This window comes from Anas acuta, chromosome 9 (assembly GCF_963932015.1).
Source record: "Anas acuta chromosome 9, bAnaAcu1.1, whole genome shotgun sequence".
Classification (NCBI taxonomy): domain Eukaryota; kingdom Metazoa; phylum Chordata; class Aves; order Anseriformes; family Anatidae; genus Anas; species Anas acuta.
The window spans coordinates 17851274-17877694 of NC_088987.1; the positions used below are offsets into that span (position 1 = coordinate 17851274).

Here is a 26421-nt window from a genome sequence, read left to right on the forward strand (position 1 = left end):
AAACATTTCTGTGTGGAGAAAAAAAAAAAAAAAAAAAAGAGTTAATGATCTCCCAGAGTTTTCTGATTTGCCTTTTAGAGTAATTAAACATAAAACCTGTGCAAATCCCTTCTCTCACCGTACAATACATACTTGATTTTAGCAGTGAAAGTGAATTTGAAAGGTAGGTAGACTTTTCCATCAATTAATGACTTTAAACAATGACTTGGTAAGTGTGACAGAATGCTGAAATGCTAAATATCTGAAGGGCAATAGTCCTAACTACTTCCCTATTAGAATTCTACTGCTTAAATTGTAAAAGGCCTTCTCTGTGATTACTAAGACTGTTACTCCGTTAGTTGGAGAACGATGCAATTGGTTCAATCCAGATATGCTATGAATAAAAACTTCCCCTGTGGACTTCTCATTTCTCTGGTGAATTTTATAGCAGACTCCAAGCTGCTTAGTGGAGAGGAACTTAGTGGAGCTTTTCAGATGGAGTTCTAATTTCAAGGGTCTTGCACTGCCATGAGTGCAGGTTCCTGTAATGAAAATCCAGCAATCTCACCCACAAGGCAGCTTCAGGGAAGACTAGTTATATCAGCTCATCTGTTGGACTCTGAAGGTTCATCAGAGTGAGAAATAAAATCAAAGTTCTGATCCAAATTTGAGTTGTTAGCTGAAATTACCAGTTTTCAACTGGTATTCCCATAAGAACATTGTGGAGTAAATTAAATTTATTCATAAACAAGCATCTTCGGGGTTGGATGAGGGAGAAGAAAAATGGTTAAAACTGTAATATTTTTCATTAATCTTTCAGGTGTGCTCCATGGTTAAAGATTTCTTGGCAGCTAACTCTGAAAACTGCTAACCATGTGTACAAGAAAAAATGTTCTGATGAGTGATGGTGGAACATGTGAGGAACATAGACAAGAAAGAAGAGATCAGCGGTTGAATATACTTTTAAAAAATCATGTAAGTTCCCACAGTGAGATGTCCTGATTAACCTGTGTCATGGTGATGATGAGTGTAGATTTTGCAAAAGCACCGTGGGATATCTTTGAAATGGAGAAGAACCTAGTAGCATAACAAAGTTGCCTAATAGACTCTCTTTTTCCTGTCAGTTCAAAGCACATTCTGTAGAGTCACATAGCATAGCAGGTCTTCCCTGATGCTCTTGGACTTTCCTCTTGGATACTTTTGTTTTACTGAAAATATTTAGTAAGAGTATCTTCAGAAACTTGATGTTTTAGTACATACCAGGATGCAGTTTCCTAACTTAGACAATATGATTTTTCTCAGTAACTCAAAACTAGTTCATATTTCCATTGGCTAGGGAAGCAGTTGTAGCAGGAGGACACTTGTAGCAGGGATCACAGAGCAAAGCAAGTAATGAATTCCAGTTCGATAACGGATGTCCCAGAGATGTGTGGAAATCCTTTGTACAATTCTAGGCTCTAACAGCTAATTGCATGGGGTTACCTTTGAGGAGAAGATTTGATCATACATTCAACTCATTGTGAACTTTGTTGGCGGTGGGAAGGGGAAGGAAATATCAAGATTATATGTTTTGTTATTCCTTTGTTTTTAGCGTTTTACGTAGTGGAGTGAGATAAAGCATAGGAGAGGTAAATCAATTCATCAAATTTGCAAACGAAACTGAATGTGGAGTAATTTGATGCAGGAACACAAGCCATCTCGAGTGAGAAATTACCTGTAATGCTAACTTGCTTGTTGTCTCTAGCTCTGTTGGTGGTCATTAGGAATGAAAATGGCCCAGTGTAACTGCTAGATTCATTTAAACTCGCAGTTAAAGCCCTTTGTGTAGTTTGAGGTTGAACAGGCACACACATCTACAGGCATTCTGTAACTGTAATTTTTATGCTCTTTTCATTTTACTAATCTGTATCTTTCTAACACAGTTACCTGCCATTATGGATGTTCCCATTTTGCACATATTTTGAGTGACAAGAGATGATACCACAGATCTATGGTACTTTGCACCACTCCAAAAATATCTCTAACCTAGCTGTTTCATTAAAAAATACTAATAATTATAATTACCTTCTGCACTTAGAAAATGTTTCTAATTGACAGCAGGAGAATGGAAGCTTCAGGAACTCCTATAGATGAGAATCTGCTGAGCCTCTTACACGTGTTAACGTCTAAAAATAAAACTACTTGATGGCCTACTTGCTAATATTAATATATATATATATATATATATATATTAGCTGGCTAGATTATACCAGTATGTAGTCAAAATCTGATTGGTGGTATTTTTGAAACATCTGATTTGTAGATCAGTAAAGGAAAAGGATGGTTTTGTATATGTTTGGAGGAAGAATTGCAAGTTATTGAATGCCTCTGTACTTTAGGTGTGATAAATATGTGGGTTTTCTTTAACCATACTTGTACACATACACGTGTATATTAAATGAATTAGGGTGCTGTATTTTAAAAAAATTGAAAAAAAATTCTAAGCAGAGGAGAGAGATTGGAGTTTTCTGGATGCTCGTAGCTACTTAGAAGCTGTGGAATAATTGCCTGAGGTGACTTAGAAGTTAAGCTTGTATTCACATTTTTAAGAAAAGGTACACAAGATTGAAGAAGCTTCTAGGGTGGAGTGTAGCTCCATTCCATAGAAGTTCCCTGGGCCTCCAACCTTAGCTGCTGACCACACCGGGGGAACTTGGTGCGCTGACTCGAAGCGGAGCAGCACGCAGTGTGGAGCAGAGCGGGGGCACCGCGGCCAGGCTCTGGGACAAGATGGGGACTTGACTGTTCCTGTGCACAGAGACCAGCAAGCTGCACATTTGCTACCCCGAGCCAATGGCCTGTCATGTTTCTGACAAAACGCTGTACTCTGGTGAATTTCTGCTCATTATAATACCAAAACACACCTCCATCCCAAAAGCTACCCATCCCCAAGGTGCGACCACCCTTCACTGAGCACACACTCTGAATTTCTCAGAGCCTACACCTTTAAACGAAGATGAGAAAACTTTTTACCAGTCGTAACCAAGATATGCCTGACTAGAGTCACTCAAGCTCCACCTAATAGATAGAAAATAACAGAAATGGGCTTAGGGAAGATGCCATCACGAAGAAAGCCTTCTGAGTTCTGGGATCAGTTGACAGGCTGAGCCTCTCTTCCTGCCCCCTGCCCGGGATGCCATGGGGTAAGATGTGACCACTTGGTGCTGCCAAGTGCCCCCCAGGAAACTTAGAAATCTCCATAGTGTCGCTTTATACCTTTTAACACATTTATAGCCAGGCAGTGTTACTCATACTTTTAGTATTTGAATGTGCTTTGCAGGCAGTGAATTTATCACTGGCAATCCAAACAATCTGTGTACCTGATGCTTTAATAAATTGCACTAGATTGCATTGAACTTAGCCATGATAGTTCTCATTGAGCATGACCAAACTCTAAGTGTGGCTGAGGTAGTTCATGGAACGTGACCAGAGTGAGGGTGTATTGTGTTATTTGTGAATCTCTGAGTGTGATAGTTCAGTACCCTGACCGGACTTAAAACAGCTAATTGGGCATCACTCCCAATTTCTTTAACGCAGCAGAAGCCAGCATGCACAGGCGTGTTCATCACACTCTAGAGTGTGGAAAGAGCTTGGGCTGTAGCCAGGTGGACTTTGGTGAGGTACTCCTAGGCATGTTGCCTGTTCTTGCTTTTCCTATTTGGCTTGCTGTGAAAAGAGCTGTTGCATGACGTGCAGAACTGCAGTTGTTTCAATGCATTGAGGAACTCATCCAGAGCCCAGGGAAATCACGAACAGTGATGGACAAGTTCCTCTGAGACATTAACCACGCTGGGAGTGGATTTCACCGTTCAGCCTTTCATCTGTCTGTCTTCCCAGTGATGTGAAAGGGAGTTTTGTCTGAATTAGGACTGGTGAGTGCCAGAGGATTTCTCTCTGCTCCAGATCAAGAATGTTTTGTGCGCCTGTTGAAATTGCTGACTGTTGGCAGCCTGATGTACATTTTACATTCTTCCAAACCACAAATCCAGATCAGGGAAGGGCTGAAGGGGTACGAAGTCCAGGAGAACATTGCCAACAAGACAGGGTGAGTAGTTAAGTATCAGTGGAGTTACTTAGCTAACTTTTTCCTATCATGGGTTTAGTACAAAAAACAAACAAACTCTGCTATATTGAGAAAGAGCCACAAACACCAGTGAATTAAGAGCCTAAACCACAAGCAAAGGGTCTGACCGAAGTGACCTGATCAGGTAGGGCCAGTTCCAGCGTCAGCAGGTCAGGGAGGCTGTTGCAGTTGCTGCTGCCAGGGAGTCCCTGCACAAGAGTTACAGAGAAATATCAGTACCCTCTGAGACCTGTGACAGTGAGAGCTTGCATGCTTTAAGGTACCCAAAACAGGAAATCAGCAGCACTACTGTTTACAAGGAGGAGTTGAATTGGTGTGGTGGGAAAGCTCACTGCAGAACAGATTGTCCATAAGTGGACACCTGAGAAGCTTTTGTTCTGCTTATGGGACAGGTACAGTTAATTACATGTCAGTGTTGTAAGGTTTCAGAGCTACTTTATGACAGATCTTCACATATTTACCCATATAGTTAGATATATGACAGTTGGGCTGTTGAAAAGGCTTAAACCACTTAGTATGGATAATTTTCAGAAAATCTAGTTCTTACAGTAAAGACACAGTGGGTTTAATGGTTATCTGGGACTTGTTCTTAATCTGTAGAGTTTGCTGCAAATTAGTTGTTTCAAAATGTTACAATAATGAGCTTTTCTGTAAGATTTGTTTGTATACTGGCCACAGACAGATTTGTAGACCTGTAGGAAGATCTCTAGAATATTTTCATTTTCCAGGTTCTTGATTATGGAAGTCATGGACGAGGTGGCGAGTTGGACAGCTGAGTTCATTAAGAGTTGAATTTTCAGTGGAAGTCAGAGAGGATTTAGGGTTCTGAATCCTATTTTGGTAAATTCTACATCAGTAGGTAAAAGTTTCAGAAGCTGATAGCTACTGTGTGCCTCATTTCTAAAACCTTTTTATGCTACGTAAGATCTGTAAAATTCCAAGTTCACTAAAATATTTAAGTACATACTAAAATCAATCCTGTTAAATCCAGCAGCTAAACCAGTGTGAGTGGGTTTTGAGCATTAACGTATTTTGCTATTAACATATGCTTAGTTTCTTTGTGATAAGCTTTTAATTCTTTTGAAGGTTTGGTTGGGCTCAAGGACAGTGCTTTGTTCCAGATTATTTTATCTGAATGAGCTTGGTCTTCTGCCTATGCTACTCTAGAGCCTTGGGAAAACTGCCCGCCCTCCCAGAAGGCATTTTACATGCTCTGGTGCAAATTCCACCATGTAGTAGGTGCTGTATGAAAGTGCCTTAGCAGTGAGAAAAACACATATATGCTTTTCTTTTTGGTGGAAATGCTGGAACAAGAAGGCCACAAAAGTGGCTCTGTGAAGAAATGGAAGGGCTTTAAACATGCTCATAAGCCTCCTATGAATATGCATGTGGAAACTACTGAAAAGCTGCTAAACTGGTGGGCAATGAGAGAGGTATCACAGTGACGACGATCAATGGTATGAGGCCCAGCCCATTTACCAATAAATTGAATGTCAATAATTTAAATGACATTTAGTAACGTACAAATGCACAGTTCAGCCAGGAACAACTCTTGACATCCCAGTGATGCTCTGGAGCCCATTCCCCTGAAAGTGGCCAGTTTGGATCACAGGATCCCTGTCTGTTCTCAGCTGGTAGTGCTCCGGGGTATGGGCCTTCAAGCCATGTTTTAGTCCGTGTTAAAGAAGGAAGAACATAAATAAAAGCCACTGAAATGCTTGCTTCTCCTGAATTATTTGCTATGTCTGATTTTAAAAACGAATGTTTCACTTACCAGTGTTCCCTCAGGTAAATGCTGCTTCCAGCTTTCTCATCTTGTATGTTTGGGGAGTTGTGTTCTATCCCTAAGCCAATTTGTTCAAGGCTGCTTCTTCAGCCTTCTTGTCTGATTTCAGACAATTTTGCCTGATTCTGTAGTTGTTGGCATGAAAACCTCTGATCATTTTGAATATTTTAATCTGTTACAAAGTACGATAAACAGTGGAAATCTCACCTAAGGTGGGGTGGGGGGTGTGAAGGATGAACCCATAAAGCCAGCCTCTTCATCTTCTAAGCTGATTTTATTACTACTGTAATAGGAGCAATTTTACTTAAAAGGCTCTTGTCAGACAACAGTTACTGTAGATTACAGCCGCATAAGAAACAATCTTGGTCAAACACAAATCAGGAATTGCAGGATCATTTGCTAAAAGTTTCCTTCCACTGAAAATGATCAGATTTTAGTCCAATGAGCAATAAAGAGAATTAATTGTCACAGGTGGTGCAACTGTATTAACTGATGTTCTTGAAAAAACTGAGCAAAAAACTTTTCTGAAGGATTTGTATAAACAAATATCATCAGCCACATTTTAAAATCAGGCATATTTTAAAAAGCAGTAGAGTCTCCCCCTTAACCTACCCCTAAATTTTCCAAAGCTAGAGGGCCATCCTGATTTTCCTGCTTTTCTACTTAGAGACCTTTTTTTACTCCTTGTTTTCTGAAAACTGCCTTTGCTTCTGTATCTCTACACTCACAAATCCCGTCATTCCCTGTCTCTTTTCCTGCTGTATTTCCTGTTCTTGTACCCTCATCCTTTGTTACCCTGACTTCACTGAGCTCCAAGCACACCAGCGTTAGTGTTAGCTTTAGCAGGGTATAGCAGTTTCCAGACTTGGCCTGGGAGTCAGATCTGCTCACTGCATTGTGGGCAATGACTTGCACGTTTGCAGTGCTGCAGTCTCTTTTGCCTGCAGTGATTCCTTGCTCCGTCATCCCTTGCAGACTGCTAGGCAGCAGGGGCTGCAGAGGAAGTGCAAGTGGTTTGGGGGTTTAGCTGATGCTGGGAGCATTGTATGTACTCCAGATTGAGTGCTGGACCTCAGCCAAGCATTGTGTTCCCTCCTCATCACAGGATGTGGTACACCAGAGCCACATCAAGGGAGAAGACTGAGCTGTGGAGTATACCACTGACAGAACTGTTATTTACACAGCTTGAAGGCTGGATGTACATTGCAGATCAGAGGTTGGCCACCCAGTTACAGAAGTTTTCATTCCACAGGCTGTCCCAGGTGACACAGTTACTACTGATTTTACTATTGTTCCAGTATATACATATATATCTTCTTACTTGTTGCACTTAGTTAAAATTAAAGAAACAATGGAAGTATTGAAGGTCAGGTAAGATCTAGTCACAATTTCTGTAACATTGACAATATTTATTTGGATAGCTTAGGCTAGGGGTTACAGAGGATCTAAAAAGTTTGGCATCTGCAGGGGCATGCACTGAAATGCAATAGGACCTTAATGTTGAGTTCCCTAAGAGATGCCGAGAATTTCAGAGATGTGAAGTTGTGTTGAATGGTCATCTTTGGTATAACCCAAATGATATGAAGGCTTTGTTTTAGCTCTGATTAGACATAAACTGAAGGTGGCAAGAGATGTAAGTTCTGCTGGTAATGTACTGTCTGTATGAAGGCATGACATAAAAATGGACCTCGTACAGAGTCTGGCCTTGTGGTTGTATGTGTGGTAGCTACAAACTTTAGGAAATGATTTCTCAATGTCACACTCAGCAAGCTCCTTTTGCAATGCTAGAGCTCAAGTTATCAGTCAGTGATATAGTCTGATTGCTTGAACAGTTGAGAGTGCTTTAAAATAACTTCAAAAATGTATAAATATAATTTTCTGACATTTGGACTTAAATAAGAGCTCCCTTGCATGACAAGTTTCATTCTGGAGTGAATTTTTACTGCTGAGTTATAAACCCCTGGAGTAGCGGTTTCTAATAAAAGCGCTGACAGACCTTTAATGATAGCAGCACGAATAGTGCTGCTGTAATAAAGAGAAAAAGAGAATCATCAGGCTTGGTGGTTTTTTGTTTGGTTTGGTTTGGTTTTTAATATACGGTAGGCTTTTGAAGAGGATCTGATGCTGATGATATTCATGGGATAGGTAGTGCTAGAGTTATAAAATTGTTGACAAATATATGATCTTTATACAGAACACCAAAACCCCAAATATTTTCATTTGGCAATTCAAGAGCTGCCCATGACAAAGGACCCGGTGAACATTAAATCTTTAAATTATTTATTATGAAAACCATAACTCACAAAAAAAAAAGCATAAGCAATATTAGAAAGCATCTGAGTGGAAAAAATGATATTTTTTTTTTATTTAGTGCCTGCATTGCATGGCATTTTTCATGTTAGTTATCTGCAGTGCTACACGTTGTTGGTAGAAGCTATTTTATTTTGTGTTGAAAAGTCATTTACAGAGCAAGATATTAATCTTATGGAAATGAGATGAAATGGCATTCATCGGGCCTAGGCAGATATGTCAAAGGAGTTTTGATCCCGTTCAAACTTCCTGGGTTCAGGACTGACTGAGCAGCACCTTCTGAGGCAGCAGCAGCCATGAGGCAGGAGGAAGGGGCTGGGCCAGGCCTGCTGCAGGCAAGCTGCCTGGGCCTGCGCTGCGGGGAGACGGCCGCCGTGTGCCTCTCGCTTCCATGCCGCCACTCTGGGTTTGCTGGCTGCAGTGTAAGGCAAGAAGAGTTTCAGAACTTGCACTGCTCTCTTTAGTGACCAGTGGCGAGACCCCAGGGAATGGTGTCAAGCTGTGACAGGGGAGTTTCAGGCTGGATATAAGGGAAGGAGATCCTGCAGGAGGATCTGGATAGGCTGCACCGATGGGCTGAGGTCAACTGCATGAAGTTTAACAAGGCCAAGTGTCGGGTCCTGCACCTGGGGCGCAATAACCCCAAGCAGAACTACAGGCTGGGAGAGGAATGGTTGGAGAGCTGCCAGGCAGAGAAGGACCTGGGAGTGATGGTGGACAGTCGGCTGAATATGAGCCAGCAGTGTGCTCAGGTGGCCAAGAAGGCCAACGGCATCCTGGCTTGTATCAGAAACACTGTGACCAGCAGGGCTAGGGAGGTGATCGTCCCCCTGTACTCGGCTCTGGTGAGGCCGCACCTCGAGTACTGTGTTCAGTTTTGGGCCCCTCGCTACAAGAAGGACATGGAGGTGCTTGAGCGGGTCCAGAGAAGGGCGACGAAGCTGGTGAGGGGCCTGGAGAACAAGTCCTACGAGGAGCGGCTGAAGGAGCTGGGCTTGTTCAGCCTGGAGAAGAGGCGGCTCAGGAGCAGCGTTACCACACAGGTACCTCAAAGGAGGCTGTAGCGAGGTGGGGGTTGGCCTGTTCTCCCACGTGCCTGGTGACAGGGCGAGGGGGAACAGGCTAAAGTTGTGCCAGGGGAGTTTTAGATTGGTTTATTAGGAAGAACTTTAGTGAGAGGGTTGTGAGGCATTGGAACAGGCTGCCCAGGGAAGTGGTGGAGTCACCATCCCTGGAGGTCTTTAAAAGACGTTTAGATGTAGAGCTTAGGGATATGGTTTAGTGGAGGACTTGCTAGTGTTAGGTCAGAGGTTGGACTAGGTGATCTTGGAGGTCTCCTCCAATCTAGGTGATTCTGGGTTTCTGTGAAGAGGTTCTTCACTGACAGTGTTGTTGCACACTGGAACAGGCTCCCCAGGGACATAGTCATGGCACCAAGTCTGTCAGCGTTTAAGAAGTGTTTAGACTGTGCTCTTAGTTACATGATCTGATTTTTTTGGTGGACCTGCATGGTGCCAGGAGTTGGACTCGATGATCCTTGTGGATCCCTTAAAACTCGGGATATTCTATGATAGGGAGTATGTGACCAGGAGAGATGTCTGTTTAGATTGCATTATTGTGCTTGCACTTTGACCAATGTCTTACAGCAAGCCTGGGGTGGGATATTTTGAAAAGGGATTTGTGAAATACAGTTAAGAAACATTGATTTTCAGTGACTAGCACAACTGAAACTCATATTAATCTCATTATGCGGTCCCAATCGGTATTTTAGAATGTAATTATTTGTCCACATTGTTCGATTTGTTTGAGGCTTCAACTAAGGTGTATGAAAAATTAATTATCCATAAGCATCAGTACCTGATTTTCTTTCACTCTTGCACAAATCAAGCTGTTATGACAAGCAGACATTTCACTGCCTTTGAGAACAGTGGATCATTTCATAGCTGTAGTATTTATGTAATTATGTAGTATTTATGTAATATTTCATAGCTTTCATAGCTGTAGTACTTGTCATCATACCCTTAAGAGTTAGCTACAGCACTCAAGCTTGATTTTGTGACATGTTTTGTGAAGCCCTTAGCAATGAATAGACTTGCTTGGACCTTTCTGTTATGAAAATTGATAGAAGGGAGACCAGTGGTTTAGTGGTTGAAATGACATACTGAAAACAGGTGTGGGAAAAGAACCTCTTGCTCCTTCGTGATGAGATGTAACTGCTCAGTGAAACTGTAAATACCTATAACTTTGTCTTAAGTTATGGCATAACATCTTTTTGGGTGCTCATTTTTGAATGCTTCAAAGTCAGCCTGAACTTAACTTTTATTTTAATAAATTTGCCATTTGTCCTGGGTACCTGAACAGCAGAAATTATATGATCAGACCTGCTTGTTCTCGTTGCCTAGGTAGATGTGTGTCTAAGCAACATAGAATAATCTGGTTGTCTCACAAGTATGTGAAATGAAAATTCATAGTTTTCTTTGACTACTCCCACTGTTAAAGAACTTTTGGCACTGTTCACTGTTTTTCTTAGGTATTTTCTGACAAAGGAGCATTGTCCAAGCAATGCATTCAGGCAGGTAATGACCAGTGTAACTGCTACAACTTCTAATACATTCACAGAATCCAAGAGTTACTTGGTTTAGTGATCCTGATCCTCATGATAATTGTTTTCAAACCTGTAGTTTGAAAACAAAAACAAAAAATAAAAAAAAGAAAGACAAAAAAAAATGAGCCAACTGCTCAGTGCATTCAGTGCATGTGAAGGTCGGCTGTATATTGGTTTCCAGCCAGGTTAGTAACTGGAAGTCATTATTAATGTTCAGAGTAGAGAGCTTCCTGCAATGAAAATAAAGAACCCATTTTTTAATGAGTAAAATCAACCTTATTTTAATTACACCAGCTCTGGTTAGCAATGTGGTTTAAATATAATTAATTTTAGTTTTAATATTCTCTCTGGGTACAGCAGGTCCATTCCCTTCTCTGTTCTATTCCATTGCATGATTTACCTCTAATATACCACAGAACTTCTGGGAGCGTTGGTTATAAAATGAGTGTTCTGCAAGTCAGAGACCACAGGAAGCTGGGAAATGTAAGTGCAGGGCTACGTCTAGGCATGCTGACTGAGGGGGGCACACATTGTTTGGGATTGCAAGGAAAATATGGAGGAGCCACGTGTCCAAATATGTAGGAGCCAAGATTAATGGAGTTTAAACCTTTTTGTGTGCTATAGACATCTGAATTTAAGGTCTGTTGTTGAACTCAGTTAATATATTTATTTTATTTGATACATTAACTCTGAGTAATTCCCCACAGGAAGAGGAAAAAATAAGGCTTCAGAAACCAACGTAAATATTTCACAGAAGTCCAAGAAACTAATTCTTAATATCCTTTTAAGTTGCCCTTTTCCCAGTTTCTTCAGGCCTGCTATAAATTTACATGAACTACAGTGTTTTGCCTTTTTTTTTTTTTTTTTTTTTTTTGGTATTTGTTTGTTTTCAATTTAGTATATGCTTGTTTGGCAGCTCAGCTAATAACTCAATAATTCCAGCCAAATGAATGTACTTTGTCTGTAAATGTAATATAATCTTCTTTGTTACCTCTGTCCTGTGAAAAACATTTATGCTGAAATGCCCCTAAGCTATATTTATTCTCTGGCATGATTCTCAAGGGTATGCAAGTGGTGGCACAACAGGGACACAGATACTAGACAGTCATAGACTATCCTGCTATCCTGAATTGGAAGAGCTGGACATCTTAAAGCAGTCAATTCAGGGTAATTTACCTTAGCAAACTGCTCCTTGTAAATCACATATTTGGAACCCACTGAAAATGTTGATGCAGTAAAGTTTCCCTTTGAAAAGTCTGTTGATCAGCTTTCTCTTGATTAACTCATACCAAGTTTTAGAGGTCAGGCACACCCTCCTACACCTAGCTTGCACCTAAATAACAGCAAAAGCTGCTTCTGAACTTTTTAAAATTATGTTAGGAGTCTGTCCCAGCAAAGCAGAAGAACCAAAAGCTGGGAAAGTCCAAAGTTAAAGACACTCTTTAAAGACATTTTTGTGTCTCATTATGTGCGTGCTTTGCAGTGGAGCCTGTAATTGCATGAACACGCAGGCAATCCCTAGTGCGATAAGGTTGGTACAATTTAATACAAGTACTCAAACATACCTTTGTTCCTGAAATCTTGCACGTCTGTTGCTTTAATTGCTACAATTCCAGAGCTGATAGGGAAAGAACATTTTTTCATAAGAAGGTATCAAACACATTTGGTGGAATCTGCTCAGCAAATTTGTATTTCTGAAAACACTCTTCTGCGTGGATCTGTCTATTGCAGGACTTGCATCTAATATAGCACAGAATTTCATATCAGACCAATCTCTGAGGTAGTTATATGCAGAGTATTTCAAGTTGAGAATACACAAATGACCTCCAAAAAGTAAGAAACTAATTAAAACAAAAAGTTGGTGCTCACTATGTGTTTGCAATTGAGACTACAGATGGGTTAGAATATTTCAGGATCAAATTCTGGTCAGTAATACGGAATTGTGAAAGCTGTGAAAGCAGCAGCTGTGTAACGGAGAGGGGAATTGCCCCTTGGAGAGGTAACATGGAAACTGGTGTAACTGATAGGCTAATAACAGCTTTTTTTCTGTAGTCTAATCTTGCAGTTTTCTACTCACTTGAGTGGCAGAAGAAGGTATGCTCTGACTCAGATATCTTGAAAACCAATTTCTTGATGCTCACCATCACTTGCATGAGCATGACCTTGAACTAGTCAGCTAAGTCAGTTCCCTGTGTCATTCTTCAGTTCCCTAATTGCCGATAAAGGGCAGGAAGGAACTGTATCTATTATCAGCTACCGCTCTGGAGATTGCTGTTTGTCCAACATGCAGTTTAGATCTCTCCATTTCCAGTGGTATCTGGGTATGCAAGCAGTGTTTCCCGCTGTTCCAAGTATTTGGCAATACCCATCTTTCTAGAATATGACATTCATGGGAAGGTGATAACTCCAACTCTGGGGTTTTCTGTGAGCCTGACTTCCCACAGGTGGCATATGCTAGGGTTTAAAGTTATCTTATGCAGATTTCAAGCAGTGTGGAGGTTGTACCCTGCACTCAGTGAATTTATTAATAGTAAATTTTATAGCCCAGTCAGTCTGCTTCACCATGCTCTTCCACAGCTGTTCACAGTGAGCCTTTATTTACCACACAGAATACTTACCTTAGGGAACATCTGTGAAAATTTGGAAGGACCTGGATATCAGCATAAATCCTTTGGGTTTTTAAGTGATCTCCCTCCCACAAAAAACAATCATTTCCTACTCTGCTTTTTGTGTTTTGGTCAATTATTTATCTATGTGATACCCTTGCTCTGATTATATGGCTGCTTAGTTTCCTTAAAAGCTGCTGCTGGGGAATCTTGTTGGATTCTTTTGGGAAGTCCAACCGTACCAGAAGAACTTGACTTCCTTTGTCTTACAGACTCTCCCAGGGGATTTCAGTAGGTCTGAATCTTGTTTTCCCTTTATGAAGCTGTCTTTAATGTTTTTCCCAAAAAAGGTTCATTTGCTCATAAGTCACAAATTGATTTCTTTACAGTAGCTTCTATTTATTTTCCTTGGAGAGTCATCAGGCTTATTGGTCTACAGTTCCCTTGGTTTCTCCAGGTATCACATTACTGCTTCCAGCACTGGGGTGACCTTGATCAAGAAGCTATATATCACTGCTGAGTCTGAGCCATTTCATCCTTTGGTTCTTTCAGAACTCCTGCCTTAATATCCTCTTGTCTGATGATTTGTTGGTGTTCACTTCCTCTGTCAGCCTTACAGCCTCTTTTACTCACAATTCAATCTCAGAAAGATCCTGAGCCCCTGTAAATAGGGTTCTGGTCTGGGAACTTCTGATGCTTGCAGCTGTTCCATCGTGTGTCTGCCAATGACAGGTAAGCAATCGTGGCCCTGGTCAATACTTGCAGGTTTAATATTGGATGCTTCTGCAGTTCCCCTGGGAGCTGTATGTGATGTAATGGAACTGACAATCATCTGAGTAAGCTGCTCCTTTCTGACCTAGATTTGGTCCCAGTCCTATACATATGCTGCATTATATAAACAAAGCACGCACACATCTCTCTATGGGTATAAGAGGTGTAAGCATAAAACCTCATGTGAACAGATGCTCAGAATATACAATTCAGCCTTTGATAACCTCCTGTTACTATTAACCTGTGGCAGCTTTTTTTTTTTTGGTAAAACTTGGCCATAACTTCAAGTGACTCAAAAAAACATGCAAACAAACCACAAAACCCCACACGTTAAATCAATTCATGGAGCTGGTAGAGACTTGATTTACAGTTCTGCATCTTTCATAACGGGTTATTCCATGGGTGCAAAAAAAGATACCATGTCTCTTTGAATCTTTCATGTGTGAATAGTGTTTAAATAATTGATAAACCTGTCCTTTATTGTTGACTTATTATTTTTTCCAAGTTTTTACCTTACATTGAAAGAAGTAAAATTAAGCAGAAGTTTAAAGTTTAAGTCATCAGCTCTTCCTAAAGGCTCAGAAATGAAAAGAAACAGATAATTTTCTAGCAGGAGAGAAAAGATTCCCTGAACACTGGCAGATCACTGGATCTTGGCCATATAGGGAAGGAGAACATTCCTGGACCAGGGATCACCGGTACCTGAAAGAGTAGAATGACATAATCCTGCTTTGTAATAATCTAAAAAGGCAGATGTGGGGGTATAATTATTTCATATTCAGAGAAATGTGCATGAGAGGAACTGAATCCTGGAAGGGTTTTTTTTATCAGTACCAGAGGAAGAAGTAGGTGTGATGGAGTCTGCAGTCTAATGAAAGGAGTAAAAATAAAATAAAATAAAATAAAGGTTAAATCAACAGAAAATGTAGATATGTTGAATTTAAGCCAGTAAAGGCTTTTTTAGAGGGCTGGTAGAAGGCTCTGTACTCCGAACATGGGTCTCCTCATGCTTTTTATTTACTTCATAACATGTGACAAGTCACCCCAGGGGCTGAGCTGAGGCCTCCCCCAGCTCTTCACAATATTAGGATGACACCAGGGACATATATGTCAGAGTATGAAAACAAGACCAAAACAATTGTGCCATCAAAACTCCTTTACAGATTTGGGGGAATTTGTTATGGCACGCCCAGTTAGGAAGTGACTTTGCTGTCATGGTTACAAAGGGCAGTTTAGTTGGGGTGCTTGTGGTGCAGCTCAGAAGAACTGGAGTTTGTTAGCAACAAAATGCTCCTTATACTCCTCCGTGCAGGGTATAGTACATTGTAAAAGAAAGCTGTACAAAGGTGCTAAAGAAGAGCGTAGGATCCCTTCCCACATTTCATCTGTGAGTACTTGTATCAGCACTTCCCAGGGGAAAAATAAATCATCTTTACAAGAGGGGGAAGGGTACTGTACTAAAACCTGTGCTCATCAGAATAGCCATGAGCTTTGTTGGCTTTGCTGACCCGTTACAAGTCAAAATAGTTCCTGAGTTGTCCAGAACAAGCTGGACTTCGATCTGGTTATATTTTTCTAGATGTAGCTGAATGCAAATGCTAATGGAATTGGAAGAGCATTTGTTAAAAAATATCTGGCAGATCTTGTTCCTCAAATGAAAGAATTTGGATTACACTTAATCCAAGTGATCCTGTTCTTGGATTCTTATTCTGTCTGCTCTTGTATCATGTTTTCACAGGACTCCACAGCCTTCCTTGTGCAGTTTGGGATCCATGTGAATTTATGATACTATTTTTTGTTTAAATACATTAAATGTCATAATTCCCTCTTGTAGTTGGTTTGTTGGGCACTGATCAGCCTCATGAATAGAGACAGTCCCTGAAGTGTGCTGTTACTGCAGGCAGTGCTTTATGTTTGACACTTGCTCTCATCAGCATTTAAAAATCTGGTACGATGGTAATTGAAGCCTGGGTGCTCTCCAACCTTTTGGTGGCTTAATCATACTTTCTGCTTTTTATGAGACTTAGTTTTGAATATCGACACCCATACTGACTGCTCACAGGCTGTAAAGGCAAGGGCAAGCCATTCTCACCTTCAGGCATTTTCCCTTTTCTCTTTTACTTATGAAGAAAAAGCATCTCTTAATCCTTTGTGTGCTGAGTTTTTCTTTGGCTATCATACAGTGGCTGAGCAGAATACAAGATCTCAGGGGACTCCATTATCTAAACATCTCTAATGAGACGATTTGAAGCTGTACAATTCTTGAATCATGGTGCACATTTTCCCTGGTCAGCTATGAATAGCCTTTCTGCCTTGTGGGGAATTTAATTCTGTCTTGAATGGTTTTATTCATATGTTTAATAATGTTGGACAGTTTGAATACATGTACTTCTCAGTCCTGCCAATAGATCTTGTTCCTTTTCTAATTTTCATTTGGATGCTCCCAACAGAGGGCAGAAAGCAAAGATAGCAAGATTTGCCTTCCCTACAAACCTGGTTACGTTTTGGGGCCATGTTCAGCTTTTCCATAAGCAGATGTAAATTCCTCAGGCATCTCTGAATGTGGAGGCTAATTAAATGTAATATAAAATATGTGGGAGACTGATACAATGCCTCCTACCCTTCTTTTAGTGTTTTGTGAGAGCAGTCTTGCCTTTGGAAGTGGTATAATTAGACAAAATAGCAAATGGCAAGTTGGCACCACGAACATAAAGCGCTTGACAGTGCAAGTAAGCAATTAAGGGTTAGCTGCATTGCAGATGAATCAGCCTTCTCTTTTTTCCACCGTGCATGGTTTTTATGGAATGAAAATCTTCTCTTGGGTGAGGGTAAGTGGAGGGGCTTAATACTTCTATCTGTGAGGAATTCAGTGCCTAGGGCAGCTAGGGAAGGAAAGTCAGAAAACACCAGTTGTACTTAGTCTCTGAACAGAGAACACAATCAGAAACGCTGCTGGAGTGACACAGGTGGTAAGCTTTGAATCAAACCAGTATTAATAATGGTATGGTTTCACTGTGAACATGTTCATTTAATCCCGTGTCTGCAGTTTCTCTAAGGTTTTTTTGATACACAGGTGCCTGCACAGAGCTCTCTCCTTTTACACAGTACCGCTCAGTAGCGTCTCGGTTCTTTTGTGACATTAACTCTGCTGCCTCTCAGTCCTCCCCCACAGTCATCCCTGGGATGTGGAATGGATCAGCTGAGTATAGATATGTGGCTTCTTTTTACAGAGTTTACTCGCCAAGGCGATCGGCTCCAGGGCAGACGCGTTCTGCAGGGCTTTTTTTCAGCACCGAGGCCACTTGAGGCAGCCGAGGGAGCTGCCAGGGCCCGGCAGCCTTGGTGAGGGAGACTGAGGAGGCTGATGAGGCGCAGGCGGAGCTGGCAACACCTTCTGTCGGTGTCCAGCAGCAGCGGCGGGTGTGCCTGTGGGAGGTGTGCGCAGGTGGAAGAGCTGCTCAGCCAGGTAGTGGAGCTTTGGAGGAGGTGAGCAGGCTGAGCATCAGGGAGTCAGAGAGGGAAATTGGCTGGTGGAAGCACACTGTCCGCTCTGAGACAGACTCAGGAGCCTGCCACAGCACAAGTGTCTCCTGCCATGCAGAAGACAAAAGTCCCCTCATCCTGCCAGGCAAAGGGGGGGGAATGGAGGCATGTTCCTGCTCGGGGTGGTAGGCTGCCCACCTCACATTCCCGTCTGCCCCTATATAACAGGTATGAGGGGATAGAACGCGACAGTCAGAACAACGATGCAGACGAAAGCCCGTCCCAGTTGGAGAGGCTGCCTAAGGCAAGGCAACCTACCCCTCACATTGCTACATCGTCTGTCAAGAAAGACAGAAGGGTTATTGTCACAGGGGACTCCCTTCTGAAAGGGACAGAGGGCCTGATATGCCGACTGGGCCCAACCCGCAGGGAAGTAGGGAAGTCTGTTGTGTCCCTGGGGCTCGGGTGAGAGACATTGCTAGGAAAGTCACTCGCCTGGTACGGCCCACCGACCGCTACCCGCTGCTGGTCTTTCAGGCTGGTAAAGACAAGGTAGCAAGGAGATATCTTAGAGTGATCAAAAGGGACTTTAGGGCTTTGGGATGGCTACTTAAAGGATCAGGGGCACAGGTTGTGTTTGCTTCCCTCCTCCTGAAAGGAGGGATCGATGCAGACAAGCAGACCTGTCACATTAACACGTGGCTTCATGACTGGTGCAACCAGCAGAACTTCGGGTTCTTTGATCATGGGAAGGTCTACATGGCGCCAGGCCTGCTGGCACCAGATGGGATGTGCCTCTCTCAGAAGGAGAAAGGGATTTTTTCTCAGGAGTTAGCGGGGCTGATAGACAGGGCTTCAAACTAGAGTCAAAGGGGGAAAGGGATAAAACCAGGCCTGACATTGATAAGCTAGGGGATGTCACACTACAATCAGAGGGACTGTGTGCCAGTGAAGTCCTTCGGTCAGCTCCACAAGGTGCTGCGTGCAGGGAGGCGCGTTTGAAGTGCTTTACACAAACGCACATGGTATGAGGAATTCAATGGATGAGCTAGAAGCCTTGGCCCAGTCCCACAGCTACGACATCATCGGCATAAGCGAAACCTGGTGGGATGAGTCCTGTGGCTGGTGTGCTGTGATAGATGGTTCCAGGCTCTTACGGATGGTTTCAGTCCTTATGGGGGACTTCAACTTGCCAGATGTCAACTGGGATCACCACACAGCCAACACAAGCAAGTCCAGGAGGTTTCTAAAGCACCTTGATGGTAACTTCTTGGTGCAGGTGCTAAGGGAGCCAACTAGGAAAGGTGCTCTCCTTGATCTGTTGCTGGAGAACAGAGAGGGTCTTGTGGGAGACGTGGCAATTGGCGGCTGTCTCCATCATAGTAACCATGAAGTGGTTGAGTTCAGAATTTATGGTGACAGAAGGAAAACTGCCACCAAAACTTCAGCTCTGGATATGGGGAAAGCAGACTTCAGGCTGCTCAGGGAACTAGTTGGCAAGGTCCCCTGGGAAGCTGCTTTTGAAGGTATTTGTGTCCATCAGCGCTGGTCAGTCTTTAAGCACTGCCTCCTAAAAGCACAGGATCAGGCAATTCCAAAATACTGGAAGTCAAGCGGGCCAGAAGGCTGGCCTGACTGGCCAGGGATTTCCTACTGGAGCTTAGGTGGAAAAAAAGAAAGTATGGCTGCTGGAAATAGGGTCAGGCAACGTGGAAGGAATACAGGGATGCTGTTCGCGTTTGTAGGGAGAAAGCCAAATACATAATTCTGCTACCAGAAAAGCATTGTTGCTTCCATCCTGATTCAAATAATGATTTTTTTTTAGCGCATGGTATTATCTCCTTGCTAAGGCTATAATTATATTTGTGGCCTCCCTTGACCCCAGAATCTAATAAAAAGGTATTGGGGAGGGAGGGTTTCTGTCATTTGTTCCACTTAAGATGAGGAATTGTTAAGGGTGACTTTGATGCAGTCCTGTGTGATCCTACAGAATTTACAAAGGCCTGTGTTGCTGAACACAGCAAGACTCAAGAAAGCTCACTTAAAAGCTGTCATCTTTGGTGTTTCCTATGGCCATGTTGCTGATGCTTGCTCTGTGTCGGTGGCTTTCTCTCTTCAGACTTTTCTGTGCATATATCTTTTTTTGGTAATTTCCAGGGCTCCTTGTCCCCTGGATGTGCTTCCTAGCATCCTTGGTAATACCTCCCCAGCATAATTAGTTCCCTTTGTTAGGGGTAGATAGCTGTTTCCTTGTTTTATATTGCCTCTTCTTCCTCTAGGCTCTTGCATGCAGCAGTAGGGTTTATGCCAACCCAGCAGAGAAGTGTTCATCTGGCCTGTGTGAGTGCCTGAACCCCGGAGGTGCCCCAGGACTTTGCTGTTAGGCATTTATTGCACAGAGCAGTGGGGACCTCACCTCGCAATCTTGTGTAGGCATCAGGGGTGAGGGGATCATGGAGGATATAGAGAGATTTCGCTAGCGTTTTGGGAAAGCTGCTTCCTTCCCTCTGTAAGTGGCAACCTGGCAGAAAGCCAGAACTTGTTTTATCTGAAAATATGCAAGATGCAGAGCTGGCGGGTGTGAGTTAAGGCTTTCCTTCCCAGATGGTCAGATGCCTGCCCTGCAAGGCAAGGAACCACAGTGTCCAGATCCTGATCTGGGCTGGGGGAAGGACTGGTGGTTGGTGGGAGGAAGAGCTTCTGGTTGTGTGGCTTTGGAAGGAGACCAGGCAGTGATCCCGGAGTGTTGAAGGTGACTATGTTTGAACGTAGTGGTAAATGTCTGTTTTCTTACATGCCTGTCTGAGTTATCTAGCTTGCCTTCTGAAGCACTGAGTATCTTTTGTCAGCTTTAAGAGTATTTCTGGATACAGAACACTCCTGAAGATCAAGCACCTGTATTTAAGTGTGGTCAAATGGATCCCTGCACCTACCAGACACTTCAGCAAATGAAGTTCTTGAAGGTCATATAGCTGCAGTATGTACAAGAGTGCTTTGGGCCTGAGAAGTGGGCTTAAACCTGCTGTAGTCTGTGTCCTCATGCTGTGTGAAGATCATCTTTCTTCATCGGCTCTTCAGCACAGAAGCAGACTCCTGAGAGCTGTGGAGTGCCATTAATTCTTCAGGAAACCTCACCTGACACTCTTTCACAAACTTGGGTGCGAAATTAGAGCACCCTTTGCAAATTCTTTTAAGTACCCACCATGATAAAAGGGGCTTCTGTATTGCACTCTTCTTTGCCACAGACAGTGGTGTGATATCCTCTTGCCTTGTTTGTGAGAAGCACTTGTGTGCTGGAACAGGGATGAATTTACTGGTGGGAGGAACAAGGGCGCTAATATCTCCTCTTGCCACTTGGCAGTGCAGCAGAGGAAAAACTGGGCACTGCCAGAGTAGTCTGCAGTCCCTGTCTGACTCATTATCCCATTCAATCACTGGAGTGAGGTGCATGAGCTTTTTACTCGGATAATTTGCAGCTCTGAGCGTAAGTGGTGGCTCTGGACACGCCTTGGTATTTCCATATATTGACTTTCCTTAAATAGCTCTGTGACTGGAGATAAAAAGAAAACTCTGGATGTTGCACCGAAGCCTTATGCTCCTCTCATTTCTGTTAATTTTCAGGCATGTTGCTGAGCCTGATATATCTGATACATTTCAGATCTGAGATGAAAAAGAACGAATTTCCTTTGCGAATGGAATAATTTATTTTAGTGTAAAGTACAAGCTAGGAATTGGAGCCCGTTTTGAGCTAAACAAGGTCAGTTCAGCTAAATTATACTGAAAAAGAGCCAACTCCTGAAAAGTTAAGGAAATCAGAAAATCTGCAGACTCTATTACTGTGAGCTGCTCTAGGTGCTTTTGGAATACAAAATCAGCAAGAACAAAACAGTATTTTGAGGAATAGATGTGCTTGTTCAGTGCAAAATTATAAACAGACAAGAACAAGCCAAGATTATTCAGATAATGGTCTCAACCAAGAATAGCTAATCAGGCCAATTAGCTGTTATGATGTAGCTGCCTTATGACTAATTTGAGCAGTCTGTGGCGGGTGATGATTATCTTATGGCACTTGCGTGAGTAGAGCAAGCAAAGACATGGGCTGTACTTTTCTAGAGGAGAAAAGTCTAGCAGGAAAACTTAACTACAGCACAAAGCTTTCCAAGCCAGGATGTTTGGAAAACATAGATGTCGCTGGGTTTCACTTACACAGGGTGTGAGGTCGGAGGGCTGTGCTATAGGGAGGCATTCGAGGAGCAGAAACTGCTCACTGGGGAGGACCTTTCAAAAGAGCAGGGGGAGATGGGACGCCAGTGGGAATTTCTTCCTCGGTGGAAGCAGCTGGGGGAGTGACTGTGTCAGCTACCTGGGATTTAACTGGGACTGGGAAAATTGAAGAGTGTGTGTAAGGTACTAGGCAAATCCTGATGAAGTCTGGTTTCAGTACAGTCCCACTGAGACCTGGGTTTGATTGGGGCTGGAGCAGGAGCCTCACTCTTTCAATTAATTTGCTGAGCTATGGGCTCTTGAGATTAATTTGAGCTTCAGGAGGGCTGCCAATGCTTTTTGAGTGGAGCATTTCCTGCTCTGATAATACTGCTAACAACGGGAGAACACTGGAGACTGAGGTCTAAATGTGCTGGAAAGAGGGAGGAGGCAGGAGGAAACACGAGCCCCTAGGATCAAAGATAAGAAAGGGAACTTGAAAGTGAAATAGACTGCAGAGGAGTAGAAAGGAGCTCTTGTGTTTCAGAGGGGCTTGCTGACACAAACTGTTACACTGGTGCTGATTGCACGTTGTGTGTTATACCAGGCTTTCCGACCAATGTCTGAATGCAGCTTAGGACATGAGGAGTCTTTCCTTTCCCTGTGAGACTTGTCATTTCTCTGTAGAAATTCTAGGCTGCAATTAAAGGGAATGACAGTAGGAGGTTGAGTATAATTATAGTCAATATAATTAAGGGAAAGATGATTACGTAAAAAATGAAGAGGAGAACATTATGAAAGATGGCTGAAAACAGGCATTTCCCTCAGTTCTCGCTCGCTTCCTCATTTCATGTGCTGCCACTTCATGAATGACAGCGATGGGCAAAGTCTTGCTGCCCATAATGGAGAAACAGAAATTAATAATGAAGACATGGCTCAGTGAGTGCATTTTTTTATCTAATGAGGTGGCAGCAATGTACATTTGGTTAGAGGGAAATATTGGAGGCAGTATTACTGCACAGTGAATAGGTAATAATGGCAATCAAAGGAATTGCTGGGGAACAAAGAACTGCTACCCCTATAATGACCAGTGGGTATCGGCTGTATTGGTCTGGATACTGCCCAAGAATGTGTTGTGTAGGAATATTTTAAGAGGAAATTCGGATTTTTCGGGAATGAACATGTAGTAAGTCAAAGCATTGGCAGTTAGGAGGATTTCCAGAGACAAAGGTCTGAAATTGATGTGAGCATCCTTGGTAAGAAAAATACAGGTGGCAGCCTGCAAAGGGAGGAGGGCACCTCAAGTTACTTGTCTTTTACACATAATTTTGTGTTTGAGTAGATTGGAACTGATGCATGCAATAGCTCGGCTAGCCTTTGTAATGGGTAGAGGAAAGGGGTCTTTTGTACTTCAGCCTGTATGCCTTGGTATTCCGTTGTCTTCATCTTTATTTGTTCATTGTTTAAATTGCCTAATTGCTGTGTTGTCATTTATGTAATTTAACTTCCTGATACTATATACAATTTTAATTTAGTATTAGAAGATTATTTAAAGATTATTTTAATGTTTGCATAATTTTGGTGCTTTAAAATTATTTCACAACCAGAAGCTTAAACTACAAAACCTACCAACATATCTGCAGCTTTTAGCTGAAGCACGTCAGTTGAGTTACAATGTGTTATTTAGGAAAGAAATCACTAAGCTGGTTACCACTTGTGCTGAAGGGTGTCTGTGCTCTTTCCTGACACCTCTGTGGATTCTTTACCTTCTTTCAGCACTTGCTTGTAGTCAGGCTGAGGGGAGGCTCTGCATTTCCCCAGGACAAGAACTACAGTAGCCAGTGACTGCTGCATTGAGACTTTGGCCTGAAATATTGCGATTATATGTCAGCTGTCCCCTGTGTCAGGCTGTGAAATGGCGATGGGTTAAGTTGATCATGAATACTTCCAGGAACTATTTGCATATATGTGAATCGATGTTCCACTGGCATGAGGACCCTTGGCATCACTGCTGCATGCATACATCACACACACTGACAAGTGTACAGGGGACACCGCAGGGTTCTGCCGATGTGCTCATCTGTGGGCATCCTAGGGCAATAGAGCTGTTGTCCATACAGCAAACAGAACTTCTGAAAGTGTTTTAAATTTTGCTTCTTGGTTTTGCTGAAAAAAAAAAAGGTGCTGTTTTGTTCCACTGCACCACTTGCTTGGAAGATCAGGACATTTCAAAAGCATGGCTATACCTGAGGCGCTTAGGGCCGTATGCTTGCCAACTGATCCAGAGACGCTTTCTCGTTTGGGATTTGCCTCTGAGGGAATGCTCCTTTGAGAAGGTTGCTGCTGTGTTCTTACATATGTGTGCTCCTGTAGCTAGAAAGCACAGACAATTGAATAATGTGTTCTGCAGTTCTTCTGTGGCACAGTCTTATGATAGGAATTTGCAGAAGTGTTTACCTAACTGGGTTTCAGGTAAATTACTGTTTTCTATCAATTAATATTTTTCTGCAGATGTGCATTTAAATTGTTTTTCTTGTGGATTGTGAATCTTGTGAATTGTTTCAGTGATGCTTTTAAGAGAACAAGTAGATAAAACAAAAAATAATAATTGCTTGTGCCAAGATAGCAGGTTGATGGTTGTTGGTGTTGTTTTTTTTTTTTTGTTTTTGTTTTATGAAAAAAACTGCTGAGAGGTAGGCACATATTGCAGAGCTGAAATTCAGGTGCTGTGTGTGGAGCTCAAACACAAATGCTGTAATTAAAAATGTGACATACCATTAAAGCTGGAAAAGTTAAGATGAGCAATATATCATTACTGAGGTGCTGCAGCTCAGTACAGTTCTTTCCCCGTGCTATTGTTTCCACAGTGAGACTCCTAACTGTCCAGGGAAATTCTCTTGAGTCTTGCTGCTTCCTTCTCAAGCTTTCTGAAGATTGTCAGCAAACTAAACCTTGATGTATTGTTGGGCCATGTACAGGGGATCATGCGGTTCGTATTGCGCTCCCTCTAGGTGTTACAAAATATGTTCAAAATATGACCTTTTAAAAGTACAGAGATGTTAACAGAAAGTCCTCTTTTTTTTTTTCCCTAAAAATGTACTCCCACTTTGTAGCATTCAGTCACTTTGTGTCTGTTGATTTATGAGTGTGCTCTTAGAAATGCCGTACAGGTACTAGCTGGAGAGCATTAAGTGTTCAGCTCCTGACAATCCAATCCCTCCTGTAAATTTCTTCTCAGGTATGTCCAAAATCACTTTCAGAAGTCCTGTCCAAAGGCTTTTCTATTACTTCTTCATGCGTGCAGTTGCTGACGTTACTATGGAGGAGAGTTAGGATGGGAATTAATCTTACTGAACTGGGGGACAGGATAATTCCCTTGGCCATGTATGGAAAGGAACCAGGAATCTTAGTGGGGATACATGATCTGTAGTATACAAGAGTACATCAGCTTTGGTGTCTTCACTTTGCATCTTCAGAGTGTGGACCAAAATGTTTCTCTGAAGTGTTGCAGGATTCAGTAATGTCTCACTACTCTTCAGCATCACCTGAAACGCTGTTAATTTTTTTTTTTCAGGAAATTTTAAGCACACCAGCTGGATTGGAGCCAACTAATAATGAACTTCAGTGGAAGGGGTCTGAAAGCTTCCCAGTGATCACAGGAACAGGCAGAGCAGCAGCTGATCTGATGAGGTGATTAAGAATCAAGCATCCATGACAAATAGCTCTTCAGAGGAAGTTAGCTTTTGTGGGAGCAACTTGAACTGACCCTGAGGTAGGATAATTACACTGAAAAGACATGAATTGCCCAGCACACTTCCATATATTTTAGTTTCTTGCCCTTCTGATTGTAATTAAGTGCCTCTACCAGATCAAAAGCTGTTTTAACTCATTTGGAAATAAAATTACTGTGCCTACTGTGCTGTGTGAAGTTTAGGAAAACCTTAATGAAACAAATTCTGTCAAGAGAGGCTGCTTTACTACCTCAAGATATTTATTTTAAATGAAACCAGTACGGATTTGTAATTTAATTTTTTTTTATGTGTTATGTGGAATCTTTTTGTTGATTCAAATAGTACTGAATATTGAAATGTTGGGAATTTGAGTTTTCTAATCAGACACCTCTCTCTTTACAAAGATCCCTGCCACCAGGACTCACCCTAGCAGTCTTTTATTCTCATTTAAATTCTAAAGTATTAAACCATGTTTAGTTCAAGTGTACCTACTCATTCTGGATATGTCAGCATATTTCCAGAACTTCAGGATTTGGGCTGTATATCTGGCAGAATCATGCACTTCAGACCTAGTTTTGTCCAACAGGGCTTGCGTTAGCAAAATACAGAAACAGTTGCAGTGGCACACACTGTGCATTTGTAAAGCTGCTTGCAAGTTATAGTTTTGCACGACACTTTTTGTGTCTTTCTCATCTAGGCTCTTCTTGGGCTCTGAAATCTAGTAAATAGGAACTGAAAGTCAAACTGACTATATTAAAAAAATAAAAACCAATTAAATTTGTCATATTGGATATAAAATTACTATAATTCAGAATGAGATGTGA

The 26421-nt window shown here is 42.1% G+C and overlaps 1 protein-coding gene across 1 annotated transcript in view; it reads left to right on the plus strand.

Annotated features, from left to right (window-relative positions):
- The window catches only part of OTOS (otospiralin), a 475301-nt gene that overhangs the window by 151786 nt on the left and 297094 nt on the right, over window positions 1–26421 (plus strand). Inside the window, exons 6-7 of the mRNA XM_068691723.1 lie at window positions 800–954; window positions 25441–25638. The gene's annotated coding sequence lies outside the window, so the exon portion shown is untranslated. The remainder of the gene's footprint in view (window positions 1–799; window positions 955–25440; window positions 25639–26421) is intronic.